The 15,586-nt window shown below is 38.5% G+C and overlaps 1 non-coding gene across 1 annotated transcript; it reads left to right on the top strand.

Moving 5' to 3' along the window:
• Positions 1-15,285: 15,285 nt before the first annotated feature.
• TRNAT-AGU (transfer RNA threonine (anticodon AGU)) lies at positions 15,286-15,359 on the top strand. The gene has a single exon. It is a non-coding gene; the product is annotated as a tRNA-Thr (tRNA).
• The last annotated feature ends 227 nt before the right edge of the window (positions 15,360-15,586 follow it).

The raw sequence follows: 15,586 nt of genomic DNA, 5'->3' as shown, positions 1-15,586 counted from the left end.
GATGGTGGGCTGCACCCCCTGCAACTAAAGATTGAAAACGGCTTGGAGCTTTCAATCTTTAAAGGTTGGACTTGGAGCTGAGCTGCTCCCTCCACAACTAGATTGAAGGACAACGACTTGGAGCTGATGGGCCCTGGAGAAACGCACTGTTCCCCAATATTCCCCAATAAAAAAAAAATTTCTTTTTAATACTGTTGCAACATAAGTGATTTCTGAAATGATTTAGTATGTAATCCGAAATAATGCTAACAACATAAATAAAAGCTAAAAATTAAATGCTAGCCCAAAATGACAATCTATGTAGTGTGTGTGTGTGTGTGTGTGTGTGTGTGTGTGTATGTGTGTGTTTGTGTAGGTAGTGCTGAGGGAAACATAAAATCTAATTTCATTATATATCTGAAATTTTATAAAAAGCTCAGAGACTGCCCTCTTTAAAATAGCATAAGGATTATTATAATATGGATGATATACAACTCATTTTTTAAAGAGCATAGCTTATTTAAATGTCTCTTTGTAAGCATGATGTTTGTATAACTAGGGTGTTAAATACATCTCCGTAAAACGTCTTGGAATGTCCCTGAAAATGGAGATATCACATTCCAAATTAAGATGGCTAATTGAACAAAGGTATCAAATTTCACTCCTTCTCAAATGCAACTAAAACTACTAAGGGATTTTAAAAAGGTATTTAAAACATGAATTCATAAGGACAGTCAGAACGGAAAGAGACAACATACACAAAATTTTGGAAGCTGGAAAAGAGATGGATACATGGTAAGCAACTTAGCAGAGTACAGAGCTGAATACTAAGTCAATAAGGGCAAAACCCGAGAAACAATCCATTTTATCTGCAGAATATTCAAAGACTTGGAAACTAGCAGTACCAAATACTTCTGGAATAGAGGTGAGAGGAAATGGTAAATAATATTGATTTGATGAAAATTGTATGAAAAGGGTATATCTAAACACACCCAACATCATATATTTCTGGGCAACTGATTCTACTCCACCCATGATAATTCAGGACTGGAGAGAGTAAAATGCAGGGTATTTAGCCTGGGGAACATAGGCAAAGTGAAGAGTATTGAAACAGTAACAAAAATAGGTTAGTTAAGTAATCTTATATTGTATACTGAGACTGTATACTGAGATTCCCAACTTCCCTCACTCACTTCCCAGAACGCTAGTAGATAGAATTTTACCCTCCAAAAGAAGATAAAAGACTTATACTTAGGAAAACTTATGAGCCCAAGAAAAAAATATCTAAAACCACTGTATATCAGAGTTTCTCAACCAACAACCTACCTGATCACTCTACCAGAGAAGGTTAAACTCTATGAGTCAACCCATTTGTTCAGAACTTTCAATTTTTTAAACTCTTAATGAAAGACATAAAAATAAGTCAACAAAAAAGAAAATAAAGGCAACTTTTTGTAGGTAGAGCTATGTAGTTAAAACAACAACAATAACAAAACCCAAAAACTACAGAAGACTCAGATGAATATATCAGGTGCATAAATTGAGAGTCAATCATGAAAAACGTCAACAATCCCCAAACTGATCTATAGATTCAGTGTAATCCCAATCAAAACCCATATAGGATTTTTTGAGGGTAGAAACTGACAAGCTCATTCTAAAATATATATGGAAATGCAAAGGACCCAAAATAACAAAGATATCCCTGAAGAAGGAGAATAAGACTTGAGATATTATATTTCTAGATATCAAGACTTATTCCAAAGATGCAGTAAATATGACAATGTGATATTAAACAAGATCAATAAAGAGACCAATGGAACAGAATAAGGAGCTGAATAAAAACTGAGCTACAGACAAACACAGAAAGTTATTCTACATGTAGTGTCATTCCAACGCAGTGAGGAAAGAAGTGCCTTTCCCCCAAATTTCAGATATATAATTGATAACCATATGGAAAAATAATCAATTTAGACCTCTCCAATGTACAACATATCTATTCCAGGAGTGTCTTTCTTTGGTATGGCAGAGTAAGCTCCTAATAAACCAAACCTCACAGAAATATTAGCAATGTCATTGATGTCACCATGATGAGCTAAGAAGAAATCTAGAGCTACTCATGCCAATGAGTTTGAAAATGATCTATGTAGTCCATCTAAGGAAGAAGTGGTATCATTAATAACTCTACCAGAGTTACTGATAAGTTTCTTTCAGTCTTTTCTATGTGTAAGATTCTCACCATTGGGAACACCGCTCTGATTATATAAACATGGAGTCGGGAATTCTGAATAATCAAGGGTAGACGAACTTTAGAGGTCATGTCTACGTTGTAATTTCCAGACTTGGTTATTTATAGAATTAGATTTCAGAACATTATTCCTAAAACACATGGGATGTTAGTCTGAGGCAAACTGAACCAGACGTCTGGCTGTAAAGGAAGTAGCAGCTGGTAGGGGCACAAGAAAAAAAGAGTCATTCAAAACATGAGATCAGAACCAAGGCCTTCCATTAGCTTGGTTACATATTTGGATCTCTATTAGTCTCCTCTAAGTGACAACTTTTTGGCCCATTATCTAATAAAGGCTATTAAATTCAGATTTAAAATGATCTCTAATTGACCAATTGTAATACAGATTTTCCTCACTATCCTATGAAACCTTTCATAAGCCAAAATGGCATCGAGCGAAGATGCAATTACCATTAATTTATATGGAAAAAATTTTGAGCATTCCCAGGTCCAAAAAATAACCAACCAAAACAAATCAGCCCAAATGACACATAAAACCTAAAATAACACTAACATAGTAAAAGCAGGAATGATATGATAAATACATAGCCTGTATAAAGTAGAAATAACGTATGTATAGTTTCACTTATTAAAAAGACTGATTTCTCCTTGAGCATAAGAAAACAGCACCACGCTTTGCACACCCATTAAGCCACTCAAGCAATAGACTTTCCACTTCATGCATTACTGGACGCCATGTTGCTACTTGCAGAACCAACAGTGACTTCAGCGCTTTCACGATTCTTTCTCTGCATGTAAATAGTACAAATTGTGGAAGTTCAATGCACACACAATGTCTTTCTTCACCGTGATAGACCCTTAATTAGGCCCAGTTTTATGCCAAGCATAACACCCTTAACAAACTCCCTTAGACTTTCCGATACCTTAAGACCCATCTTGCTAACAGAGGCACAAAATAAACTGAGATAAGGTACAGATGCTCACAGACGCCGTTCAAAGCTCTGGAGTCTGCAGTTCCCGGGAAGGAGCTGGGCGGGGCCACTCTTCCTGCGCTGGGTGACGCTGTCTCCATGAGGGCTGGTTGCGGCAAAACAAACACTGAGCTCTATTTTCACTTTTCACCTTTTTTGTAAAAGGGAAAATCCTTCTCGGATTTCTTTTGGTTAATGAAAACAGGTAGTACTACTAATGTAGTTCTTTCGTAAAAGCAAAGTAATGTAATGTGAGCTTGAAAAGCAGAGGATACCTATAATTAGTTCTTTTTTCAAAGAGGAGGGGAACAATCAAACTCACAGGTTGATTTTTAAGGTCAGTTGTCCATGCAGGTGCAAGTGGAAATGCCATTGGCTCTAATTCCCTGTGGTCTGATTTGCTGAGACCAGAATTGCCCAGAGGCTTTTATCATGGAGTCTGGTGATGGATGCCATATTCAGCAGTTGGTTAGATTAAGAACAAATGCAGTGTGTGTTTCTCTCTCTTTACTACCTTTGCTGTAAGGATGTCATGTGCCATATAATTTTGAACTTAAGTTGTATATATATTTCTTTTTTTTTTCTTTCTTTTTCTTTTTTTCTTTTTAAAGACTTTTTTTTGGGGGGGGAGAAGGGGAACAGGACTTTATTGAGGGAACAATGTATACTTTCAGGACTTTTTTCCAAGTCAAGTTGTTGTCCTTTCAATTGTAGTTATTGAGGGCGCAGTTCAGCTCCAGGTCCAGTAGCCTTTGTTAGTTGCAGGGGGCAGAGTCTACCATCCCTTGCGGGAGTCGAGGAATCGAACCAGCAACCTTTTGGTTGAGAGCCCACTGGCCCATGTGGGAATCGAACCGGCATCCTTAGGCATTAGGAGAATGGAGCTCCAACCACCTGAACCACCAGGCCGGTCCAAGTTGTACATTTTTAACAAAAGAATTTGAATGAAAAAAGGTGCCTGAAACCATTCCATTTTTTTGGACTGAATCTATCTAATTCATTGTTTCCAGAAGTGTGTGCTTTAGAATACTATTACTGCAGGGTATAAATAGGTGTTACAAGAAAATAGGAGAAGAGGTAGGGAAAGGTTGAGATCAAACAAGTTTAGGAAAAAGTAATGTACTAATCATTGAAAAATCACTTGGTTTTGCTTTTTCCTTTAAGTATTTCTCAAAGCATGTTATTATTATTATGGAAACGTGTAGTTTTACTTTTTAGTATATAATCCATGAAAAGTCATTAAAATGCACTGACTAATGAAATTATCAGAAAAGTCAATGGTTCATGAAGAAAGAAATGCCTGCAAAGAAGCAATGAATAATTGCTTCAATAGTTTGTGTAGTTTAAGAAATAAAGCCACAAGGAAAACAAAGCTAGATCTCTCAGGATTCTCTCTCTGCAACTGCTGAATTCTGTGAAGACTTCCAGCCTCATAGGAATGAATCACTGTCTTATGAGAATGTCATTTATAGTCTGATTTTGCTGAAATTCTTTCATAAAGCATTGATCATGTGGTCTTTCCTTCGAAAAACTGTGGGGAGGCTAAATTTATACTAGGTAACATTTAAGAAAAATGCATTTTAAATTTTAGAATTCAATTAATGTAACTAAAGAAAAGTAAAAAAAATCTTACATTCAGAAGATGGACTAGAGCAAATACAAAATTTAAGAGGGTGTAAGTCATGGTAGAAAATTAAGCATTAAAGAACAGCATAAAACACTAAAAACAGGCAATGAATGTTATTATTATGGAAGTTTCAGAAGTAGCTCCTCATGGAAAATTGTTCAAATATTATTCATGACACATTCTGTACAATCAAGACTTCACCCCTAAGAAAAAGAATGTCTAGGTATTACAGGAAGGGGGCATAATACTTTTACTGGAGTGTGAAAAAGAATTGTAAATTGAACTGACCTGAATCAAACATTCTCCTCTGGAGGGTGTACACTCCCTGCTGCTCTCTCACTCTCTTGCATCAAGCTGAGGGGAACGTGAAGACCATCTCGGCCAATCCCCTCTCTTGTTCAAGGGAAACCAAGTCTCACGTTGAACAGCTTAGGAAAGCTAATCCACGTAGGTCATTCAGTTCAGCATATTTCTTTTGTTGAAGGGCTAGCCGAACCATCTGCTGAGAGTTGCCAGTAGACAATATCTGTTGGATGGTGCAAGCAATTGGGCATTTAACGAAGGGGATTCCAATAGAAATAAAAAGGAAAACAAAGATTAGTGGTTGGAGCAGACTTTAAACCCAGTTTCTGAGATCAGAGCTTGGCCAGTCGAGAAGATCCCAGACATTCGGCTTGACAGGTATTTAGATGGTGGAGTGAAGACAGCAGTGGCAGTTTGATGGATTTCCTGTCTGAATGTTTTTGGTGATGACATAGACATCAGAGAGGCTTTGATAAGATTGTCCATAATCATGATTATTTCCCATAGCAGAGAATGAAGGGTGTGACAGTTTCAATGAATTTCCCGAGTGGCCCACACAACAGCAGCTCTGGGGACAGAATTTGTTCATACATGATCTTGCTCTGGTCATCCAGCTTCAGCTTGTATCTTTGAATCCTGGGGGGAAAGCCCAGCTCTGAAGTAACCTAGAGTCCCCAGTATGGATCTGGGCAGTCAGATTTCAGTTTTTAATGATGCCAAATCAGGAGGATGGGAGAAAAATTGAAACATTAGCTTGTAGACTTGTAGTCAGATACTGAAGGAAATGGCAAAATTTTAAATTTGGTGAGGGTTGACAATTTGTGCAAGATGACAGGATTGAGTATAATTTACAGGCAGATAACAAAACCATGCACTTTATGGAGAGGTAGCTAATAGCTCAGAGACAGTAACAAGGGCTAGAATCTGATAATCCACAAAGGCGAGTTAGTTTTCACTGAAACATAAAATTTGTCTCCACAGTTTGTCCTTTTGATCAGAGATAATCAAAGGAAGATTATCCTCAATCAAAAAATAAGTCTGGTCTCATTAGATTTGGTTTGATTATTTGTGCGGGTGCAGCAAAAACAATGCTAATTGACTACACAGAAAGCTTACTTATTTTAAAATTTACTGGAATTTTTCATGGGGAATCTCAGATTGGACTTATAAAAGCCTATAGAGGCTAGAAACAAAGTCAAGAACTCACTACCAGATTTCTATAGATTTAGATGAATTCGTCTCTTCTTGAGGTCCTGCAAATACCCTAGGATTCCTGCACCTGCCAGGAAGTGATCTTCCTGACTCACCTGTAAGGCTGGGAAGCCTGTAAACCAGATACCAAGCCAGTTTTCCCAAGACAGTTTTGTAGGCATTGACTCTGTAAGTAAGTCTTAGTTCCTTAGAACTCCCTGGTTATATCTGATTCTAAGCACATCATTCTCAAATATAACATTCCAGTTAATGCCTTGGTTATATAATCGATGTTTCCAATTATGTCTGGTTACCAGGAGGACAGATTCTTACTGAACCTATACAAATAATTATATTGCAATGACAATAGGCATACTCAATAAAAGTGTCTGAATTCTGAAGGGATCGGGGAGGGAGAAAAAGATAAATGTTTCATTTCTGTTTACAAAAGTATATTCTACTACATTATTATGAGTTATAGATAGCTTAAGAGAAAAGAGAAAGGAGTTCTTTATATCCAGGAAATAGAATATTAGAACATCAGCAATATTCCAAACAGAACTCGTAATCACCTTTCATCAGTTCCTTTAGTACTATATACTTAATTCTTGCCTTGCTTGATCTTGGTCTCATGAACCCATCAGCATCTCCATTAGAGTTATAGAAATTCTGACTCAGCTTAGTGGTGTGGTCTCAAAGTTATTTAAGCAATGTCATCAGAAGCTTATGCCTTAGAGCACCTGGTGTAGTCCTTTCCTTGGGTCTCATATATGGTCTCTTTTTATTGAAGACAAAGCATTTTGACCTATAGCTAATTGTAAGTGCTTTCAGGGAATCAGAGTTAAAAAACCAAAACCAAAACAAAAACCACAAAAACCCAACTATGTGTAAATGGCTGTGGTTAAAGATCTGATGAGCATTCATTAAAAAATTATGCAATTGGCAAGGCAATTTGGTTGATGGGACATTTGGTAAATTTGGTAAATTGATGCAACCACTATAGAAAACAGTATAGAGGTTCCTCAAAAAGTTAAAAATAGAACAACCACATAATGTCGCATTCCCACTTGTGGGTATACATCCAAAGGAATTGAAATTGGGATCTCAAAGAGATGTCTGCATTCCCATGTTTATTGCAGCATTATTGACAATAGCCAAGACCTGGAAGCAACCTAAGTGTCCATCAGCAGATGAATGGATAAAGAAAATGTAGTATATGGTTACAGTGAAATATTGTTCAGCCATTAAAAAGGAAAACCTGCCATTTGGATGAACTGGAGGACATTATGCTAAGTGAAATAAGTCAGACACAGAAGGACAAATACTATATACCATTTATATGAGGAATCTAAAATAGTCAAACTCATAGAAACAGAGAGTGGAATGGCGGTTGCCAGGGGCTAGGGGGAAGGGGAAATGGGAGGTATTACTCAAAGCATACAAAGTTTCAGTTATGCAAAATGAATAAATCCTAGAGATTTATTATCCAGTATAGTGTCTATAGTTAATAATACTGTATTGTATATTTTAAAATTTTCTAAGAGGTAGACTTATGTTAAGCATTCTAACAATAACACTAATAAATAAAGAGGATGGGAGGAAACTTGCAGGGGTGATGATATATGCATGGCATAGATTATGGTGAGAGATTCATAGATATATACTTATCTCCAAACTTCACCAAGTTGTATACATAAATATGTTCAACTTTTTGTACGTAAACCATACCTCAGTAAAGGGGGTTTAAAAAAAAAGAAAAAATTCATTTAGGAATTTATTTTATGAAGAAAAGTATCAAAAGTTGTCAAGTTCGACCACCACTTGTTTAAATAGGATTATCAATCCCTGAGAAAAAATATTTAGCTACTTATTTAATGCAAGTGACAATAGAGGTTTAAAAAGTAAATCTAAGAGGTAACATGATTCTAAAAAATACTTTAACTCTTTCAAAAATGAGAAGACGCGCTTCTCTTAAATAATCGAGGATATGATAATTCCAACAAAAAGCACAGGAAATAATTTTTTCACGACACAGAATCTGTTGTGCCTTGTAAGTGGATTACTCAAAAGGTAAATCAGGGCTGGCCCGGTGGCTCAGGCGGTTAGAGCTCCATGCTCCTAACGCCGAAGGCTGCCGGTTATATTCCTGCACGGGCCAGTGGGCTCTCAACCACAAGGTTGTCAGTTCAATTCCTTGAGTCCCACAAGGGATGGTGGGCAGCGCCCCCTGCAACTAAGATTGAACACGGCACTTTGAGCTGAGGTGCCGCTGAGCTCCCAAATGGCTCAGTTGGTTGAAATGCATCCTCTCAACCACAAGGTTGCTGGTTCGATCCCGCAAGGCATGGTGGGCTGTGCCCCCTGCAACTAGGAAAATGGCAACTGGACCTGGAACTGAGCAGCACCCTCCACAACTAAGACTGAAAGGACAACAACTTGACTTGGAAAAAAAAAAATCCTGGAAGTACACACTGTTCCCCAATAAAATCCTGTTCCCCTTCCCCAATAAAATCTTAAAAAAAAAAAAAAAGAGTAGACCAATAATCCAAGAAAATTTTGTCATTTTAAAAGAGAGAAAACCAAACATCAGTATACTATTTACTTAAAAACCTTGGAAGTAAATCTACCAGGTCTGTGTTGATCAATATTTTCCTCAGGTCCACTTCCTCATCTGGGCCTATCACAAGCACACTAAAAATGAGAATCACAAAATTGGAATTCACAGAGGTGAGGATAGGTATTTCCCTCCCAAAAGCGAAGAAGCTAGCAGTTAATGATGTCTCCCTGTTATCTCCAGGACAACTTTTCATTCCATGCGCTGAGCAGAATTCCTTCTTCCATGACAAAGCAATGCTCTGCCAAGAAGTTTTAACTTCGGAGTTAGAGGAGTAAGATTCTTTGATCAAGGACACCTACTTCTTCCAATTCTCCCTTTTGGAAATCTAGTCACTTGCTAGCACTAATTGAGCGTGCCATATGCCACTGCATATGACAGAGTTAATCAATTCCTCCTTCAAAAAAGCTTTTCTTCCCTTGCTTTTCTATTTTCCATCATCTCCTGGAAAGCTGCCCAAATAAGAGACCTTGAGTCATTCTGGATACTTCTCTGTCTCTTATCTTTTACATTTTGTTAACATTATCTCTTTAATGCTCATTCTGACATGTATAGCAGAGTATTTAAGAGTGGGGACTTGAAGTCAGATGACCAACATTTAAATTCCAGCTCCATTGTTTATTAGCTTTAAGATCTTGATAAATAATGATAACAATAAAAATAACAGAAATAAGAATAGGGTTATGTGCCAGGCACTACTCTAAACATATATATATATATATATATATATATATATATATATATATATATATATATATATATATATAAAAGATTTTATTGGGGAAGGGGAACAGGACTTTATTGGGGAACAGTGTGTACTTCCAGGCCTTTTTTCCAAGTCAAGTTGTTGTCAGTTCAGTCTTAGTTGTGGAGGGCGCAGCTCAGCTCCAGGTCCAGTTGCTGTTGCTAGTTGCAGGGGGCGCAGCCCACCATCCCTTGCGGGAGTCGAAAGCAGCAACCTTGTGGTTGAGAGGACGCGCTCCAACCAACTGAGCCATCTGGGAGCTCAGCGGCAGCTCAGCTCAAGGTGCCATGTTCAATCTTAGTTGCAAGGGGCGCAGCCCACCATCCCTTGCGGGACTTGAGGAATTGAACCGGCAACCTTGTGGTTGAGAGGACACACTCCAACCAACTGAGCCATCCAGGAGCTCAGCGGCAGCTCAGCTCAAGGTACCATGTTCAATCTTAGTTGCAGGGGGCGCAGCCCACCATCCCTTGCGGGACTTGAGAAATTGAACCGGCAACCTTGTGGTTGAGAGCCCACTGGCCCATGTGGAAATCGAACCGGCAGCCTTCGGAGTTAGGAGCATGGAGCTCTAACCGCCTGAGCTACCGGGCCGGCCCTTACTCTAAATATTTTACATATATCAACTCATTTAACTGTCACAAAAATTTATGAGGTAGGCCTTATTATTACTCTCATTTTATAGAGGAGAAAACTGAAAAGTAGAGGTAAAATAATTCATTAAGTGTCACATTAAGTAAATGTTCAGCCAGGATTCAAGCCCAAACACTCTGACTGCAGAGCTTACGTGTTTAACCATTTCATTTTTATTTTTGGCCCTAGGTTTCAGTTTGGTACCTACTGTATAGTAATAAATACTAGTGTTCTTATTAATACAACTGGATGACTTTTATCAAGCTTCATCATTTCTTACTTGTACTATTGCATTAATCTCATTGCATGTCCCCAGGTTCATTGACCTCTTATTGCTGCTAAGAACATGTTTTAAAACCCAGAACTAACCATGTTCTTTACCTAGATTAGAAACTTTTAATGATTTCCATTTATCTTCTAAATAATATTCCAAGAGCATGGTGTTCAAAGGCCTTAATGGTTTAATAATTATTAATAATAATATGCCCCCATGTTTTGTCATCTCTCTTTCCTCACTTGTTACACCCTAATCCACAGACACACTAAGTTTACGGCCCACCTGACTCTGCGGGTTTTTGCATCTTGGTAGAAGCTCAGCAGCATTCCCTCACTATGTTGGACAGGTGGGAATCACCTGGGCCCAATTTGGTTTCAGTCGATAAGCACGGGATAAGAGGGCCTCTGGGTAAAATCTGTTTTAGTGTGTAAATGCCAGGTAAGAGATGGGAAGCCAGGCCTATGGAGAGAACCAGGGGTGTCCGGTCCTACATCTGATTCCCACAGAGATGGCAGCAAGCAGACACTGAAGGGGGTTTTTCACAAGAGACGTAGGGCCCAAGCCCGAATGCTCTGGAACTCAGGGGACCAAGCTTCACACCAACTCGGGAGCAGGTACTCACCCATCTCTGACTCACAGGCCAGCCAGCTCCCGGGGTTGGCACATCATTCAGCACTGGGGAGTGGAAGCACTGTCAGAAAGCTCCTCAGGCAGGTGGAGGGGCCGTCACTGAGGACTGCATTTGGCTACTGTAGGCAAGCATTTTGAGGGCATGTGAGGTACTCCAGAGATCCCAGGAACAATAGGGGAGACATGTGACTACTGAGGTATACAGATAAATATTCTGCAGTTGGGCTTGGAGGTGGGATGGGGAGATGGGCACAAACCAGTGAGATATAGGTAATAATGTGCCGTTTGCACCCATAGGTGGGATTTTGAGACACTTAAGTATTTTCGTCACAGTTTATTTTGTGATATACTCTGTAACTGATCTGGCTAGACCAGCATTTGGTAACAATATGTTTAAGAGTTACTGATCTCCCAGATTTGCTGCTACCCTCCTGGCAGTACTCCAGCAGGTGTTCGGTTTTCCTCTGCTCTTTCCATAAGTGTAAAAAAGAAGGGACCTAGGACCCAGTGGAAGCCTGGGTTTAAATCCTGTATGCTGGAGTGTGAGTCTCAGGATTGAAAACATGACTAAAATCAATCTTGACTTATGGCAGACTGCAGTGGTGCACTGTGAATGCTAAGACACCAATGTCTGCAGCGGTCAAACGCCAGGGCTCAAAATTAGAATCTTACACAACATGTTGTGTCTTTTCCAAGACACCCACAGATGATTCACACTCTTACTCTGTCCTCCAAACAGCCCCTCAGTCACTCATCCAGGGCTGACTCATCTGCCCCTGTTTATGCTTAAGCACATCAGACAGCAGCTATCTTCACACGTCACGATTCCCTTGAGTGACACGTTTCTGGAGTGATGCTGGAACACACACCTGTGCAGAACTTCTCTAACTGGTGATATTACCTAGCGCACTAGTGAGGGGCCTAGCACTGGAGCTTCGAGTCTGTCACTAGGCATCAAAGAATCCTTAATTGGGATTCTATATAACCTCCTACTCCTTTTATGTTTTTGGTTAGTAGTAAAGAAACATTAAAATGTAATGGATGTGAATTGCTAGCAGTGCACAGTGTAGGAGAAGGACCAGGAAGTAGACATTTTAAAATTCTAATCAGCCTGACCCTTGGATCTAGTCCTGAGTGACTCTGGCTTATAGCACCCCACCTGAGACCTCAGTGAATTTGATTGTATCTACTTACCAATGAAAAAGGAGACACTTCATTCTTTGTTATCGCCATGCTATATGACATTTAACCTGGTATCACATCATTCTGAAAGCATCATTAGTAGAGCATCCATTATTATTGTACCGTCTTATCTGACAATATTCTACTTATGCTTCCCTGTCACCAAAGCTGTCCATTAATACTAATTTTGTCATTAATATACTTTTTGATGCAAGCCATAGATACTTGTGCATCTCTTTGAAAAGCCTCTAACTCTGAAATGTATGGCATATGTTCCAATAAGAAAATAAAATGAAACTAGCAAAGATGACATCGACCCAAGTCAAAATCTTTCAGTTCAAAGGGAAAAACATAGAAAATCATTTCAGTAATTGATTTACATGTCCTGAAAAAGTATATTTTTAAATATTAAAAGTAAGTAGAAACCACATGAGCAAATTAAAAGGTTCTTGTATCCTAGCATTTGATTCACAGTAGACTTATAAAATCAACTTTTCAATAATTCCAGACTATGATGGAATATGCAGAGGGAGAGATTCTATATATACACGTGTATCAATTCTCCAAATTGTAAAATGGAGAATATTAAAAATATATCCCCAGATATTATTTCCTAGTGATTTCATGTGAATAGATTTAAAAACCCAAGCGATTCCATTGCCTTAGAAAATAAATACTGCTTTTAGCAAAGAAAGCAATTTTTCCTCTTATGTAATAATAACTAGTCTGATCTCACCAATGGGCTTAACACAGCATCAGATCCCTCTTCTGGGGGCCAGCCAGTACCCTTATAACATTCAGCAACCAGTACACAGACTCATAATCCAAGTAGCTAATTACCACCCTATGAAATTAAACGGTACCTAAAGTATCTAAGTTATATCCTCTGCTACACTGTATATATCTGGGAGGGACACTGTGGTATAAAAATTGTCACAGGAAATATTTTTTAAAACTTCATTATGGAAAAAAAAAAATTGACTTGGGGGTGAAGAGCTGTGTGGGGTGGCCTGAGTGGCTGAGCCAGGGAGGGCAGGAATGTGAGTATGTGTTGGAGTCTGAGCCTTGCATCTCCACCATCACCCCACAATGGCTATGTGTGGTCCACAGCACCTCCAGCTGAGGAAAAGGACCCTTTACTCCGACCTAGCAGATCCAGCCGTGGGCCAAACCTCAACTATCCCACACTTACCCTTCCGGACACTGAGGAGTCCAGCCACAAGGGAGGATGTGGCCACAGCAAACCACTACAGAAACAAAAATGACAAGAGTGTGGCTCCATGAAGGCAGGGATTTAGGGTCCTTTTATGCACTGCTGAATTCCCAGGTCTTAGATTAGTGCCTGGCACAGAATAAGTGCTCAATAAACACTTGATGAATGAATCTCTACTTCCTACATAATAACCAGTATGGCTACACTGATAGGCATTACACAATGTCTGGTTTATAAATAGTGTGTTTGGTCTGTACACACCAAATATCTCAGACACAATGATTACCCAGCAATCTCAGACACACAGACACAGAAAAATCAACTCAAAATGGATTAAAGACTTGAACATAAGACCTGAAACCACAAAACCCCCACAAGAAAAGTTAAGGGAGTAAGTTCCTTGACATTGGTCTTGGCGATGACTTTTTTGGATTTGACACCAAAAGCAAAGGTAATAAAAGCAAAATTAAACAAGTGGGATTACATCAAACCAAAAAGCTTCTAAACAGCAAAGGAAACCATCAACAAAATGAAAAGACAAACTACGGAATGAGAACATATTTGCAAATCATGTATCTGATAAGGGGTTAATATCCAAAATATATAAAGAACTCATACAACCCAGTTGCAAAAAGACAAACGATCTAATTGAAAAATGGGCATAGAATCTGAATAGATATTTTCCAAAGATGAAACACAGATGGGCAACATGAAAAGATGATCAACATCACTAATCATCAGGGAAATGCAAATCAAACCACAATGACACATCACCTCACTCCTGTCAGAATGGCTATTATCAAAAAGACAAGAAATATATGTTCATGAGGATGTGGAGAAAAGGGAACCCTTGTGCACTGTTGATGGGACTATAAATTGGTGCAGCCACTATGGAAAACAATACAGAAGTTTCTAAAAAAATAAAAAAAAGATCTATCATATGATTCAGCATTCCACTTCTGGGTACTTATCCAAAGAAATCCAAAACACTAATTAAAAAAGATATCTGCAACCCCGTGTTCATAGCAGCATTATTTACAATAACCAAGATATGGAAACAACCTAAATGTTCATTGACGGATAAATGGATAAAGAAAATGTCACACACACACACACACACACACACACACACACACACACACAAACACACACACACGGATATTATTCAGCCATAAAAATGAATGAAATCTTGCCATTTGCAAAAACATGGATGGACCTTGGGGTCATTTTGCTAAGTGAAATAAGTCAGAGAAAGACAAATACCACATGATCTCACTTATATGTGAAATCTAAGTCACACAAGCAAACAAACAACCCAACCTCACAGATACAGAGAACAGATTGGTGGGTGCCAGAGGCAGGGGCTCAGGAGTGGTGAAATGGGTGATGGGAGTCAAAAGGCACAAACTTCCCACTATATAATAACTAAGTCATGGGGATGTAATGTACAGTGTGCCAACTATAGTTAATGATACTGTGTGGTATATTTGAAAGTTGCTAAGAGAGCTTAAAAGTTCTCAGAACAAGATAAAACATTCTGTAACTATGTATGACAGATGTTAACTAGACTTTTTGTGGTGATCCTTTCTCTATGCAAATATTGAATCATTATGTTATACACCTGAAACTAATATAATGTATATCAATTACACCTTATTAAAAATAAAATTGGGGTGGCCAGTTAGCTCAGTTGGTTAGAGCGTGGTGCTAGTAACACCAAGGTTGCTGGTTCAATCCCCGCATGGACCATTGTGAGCTGCACCTCCCTTAAAAAAAACCGAAAAAACAAAAATTAATTAATTAATTAAAAATATATTAATCTTAGAATTTCTACAATGCATAATATAGTTTCACCTATTTTGAACCTCAGGTACTGCATAAAACTGCAAAGTTGTATGCACCTCTTAAAAAACTGTAGTAAGAACACTTAACATGAAACCTGCCCTCTTAAAAATTTAAATGCACAATACAGTGTT

This window comes from Rhinolophus sinicus, chromosome 5, assembly GCF_057876585.1.
Source record: "Rhinolophus sinicus isolate RSI-liver-muscle chromosome 5, RSI-T2T, whole genome shotgun sequence".
Classification (NCBI taxonomy): Eukaryota; Metazoa; Chordata; class Mammalia; order Chiroptera; family Rhinolophidae; genus Rhinolophus; species Rhinolophus sinicus.
This window is presented reverse-complemented; position numbering and strand designations above follow the sequence as displayed.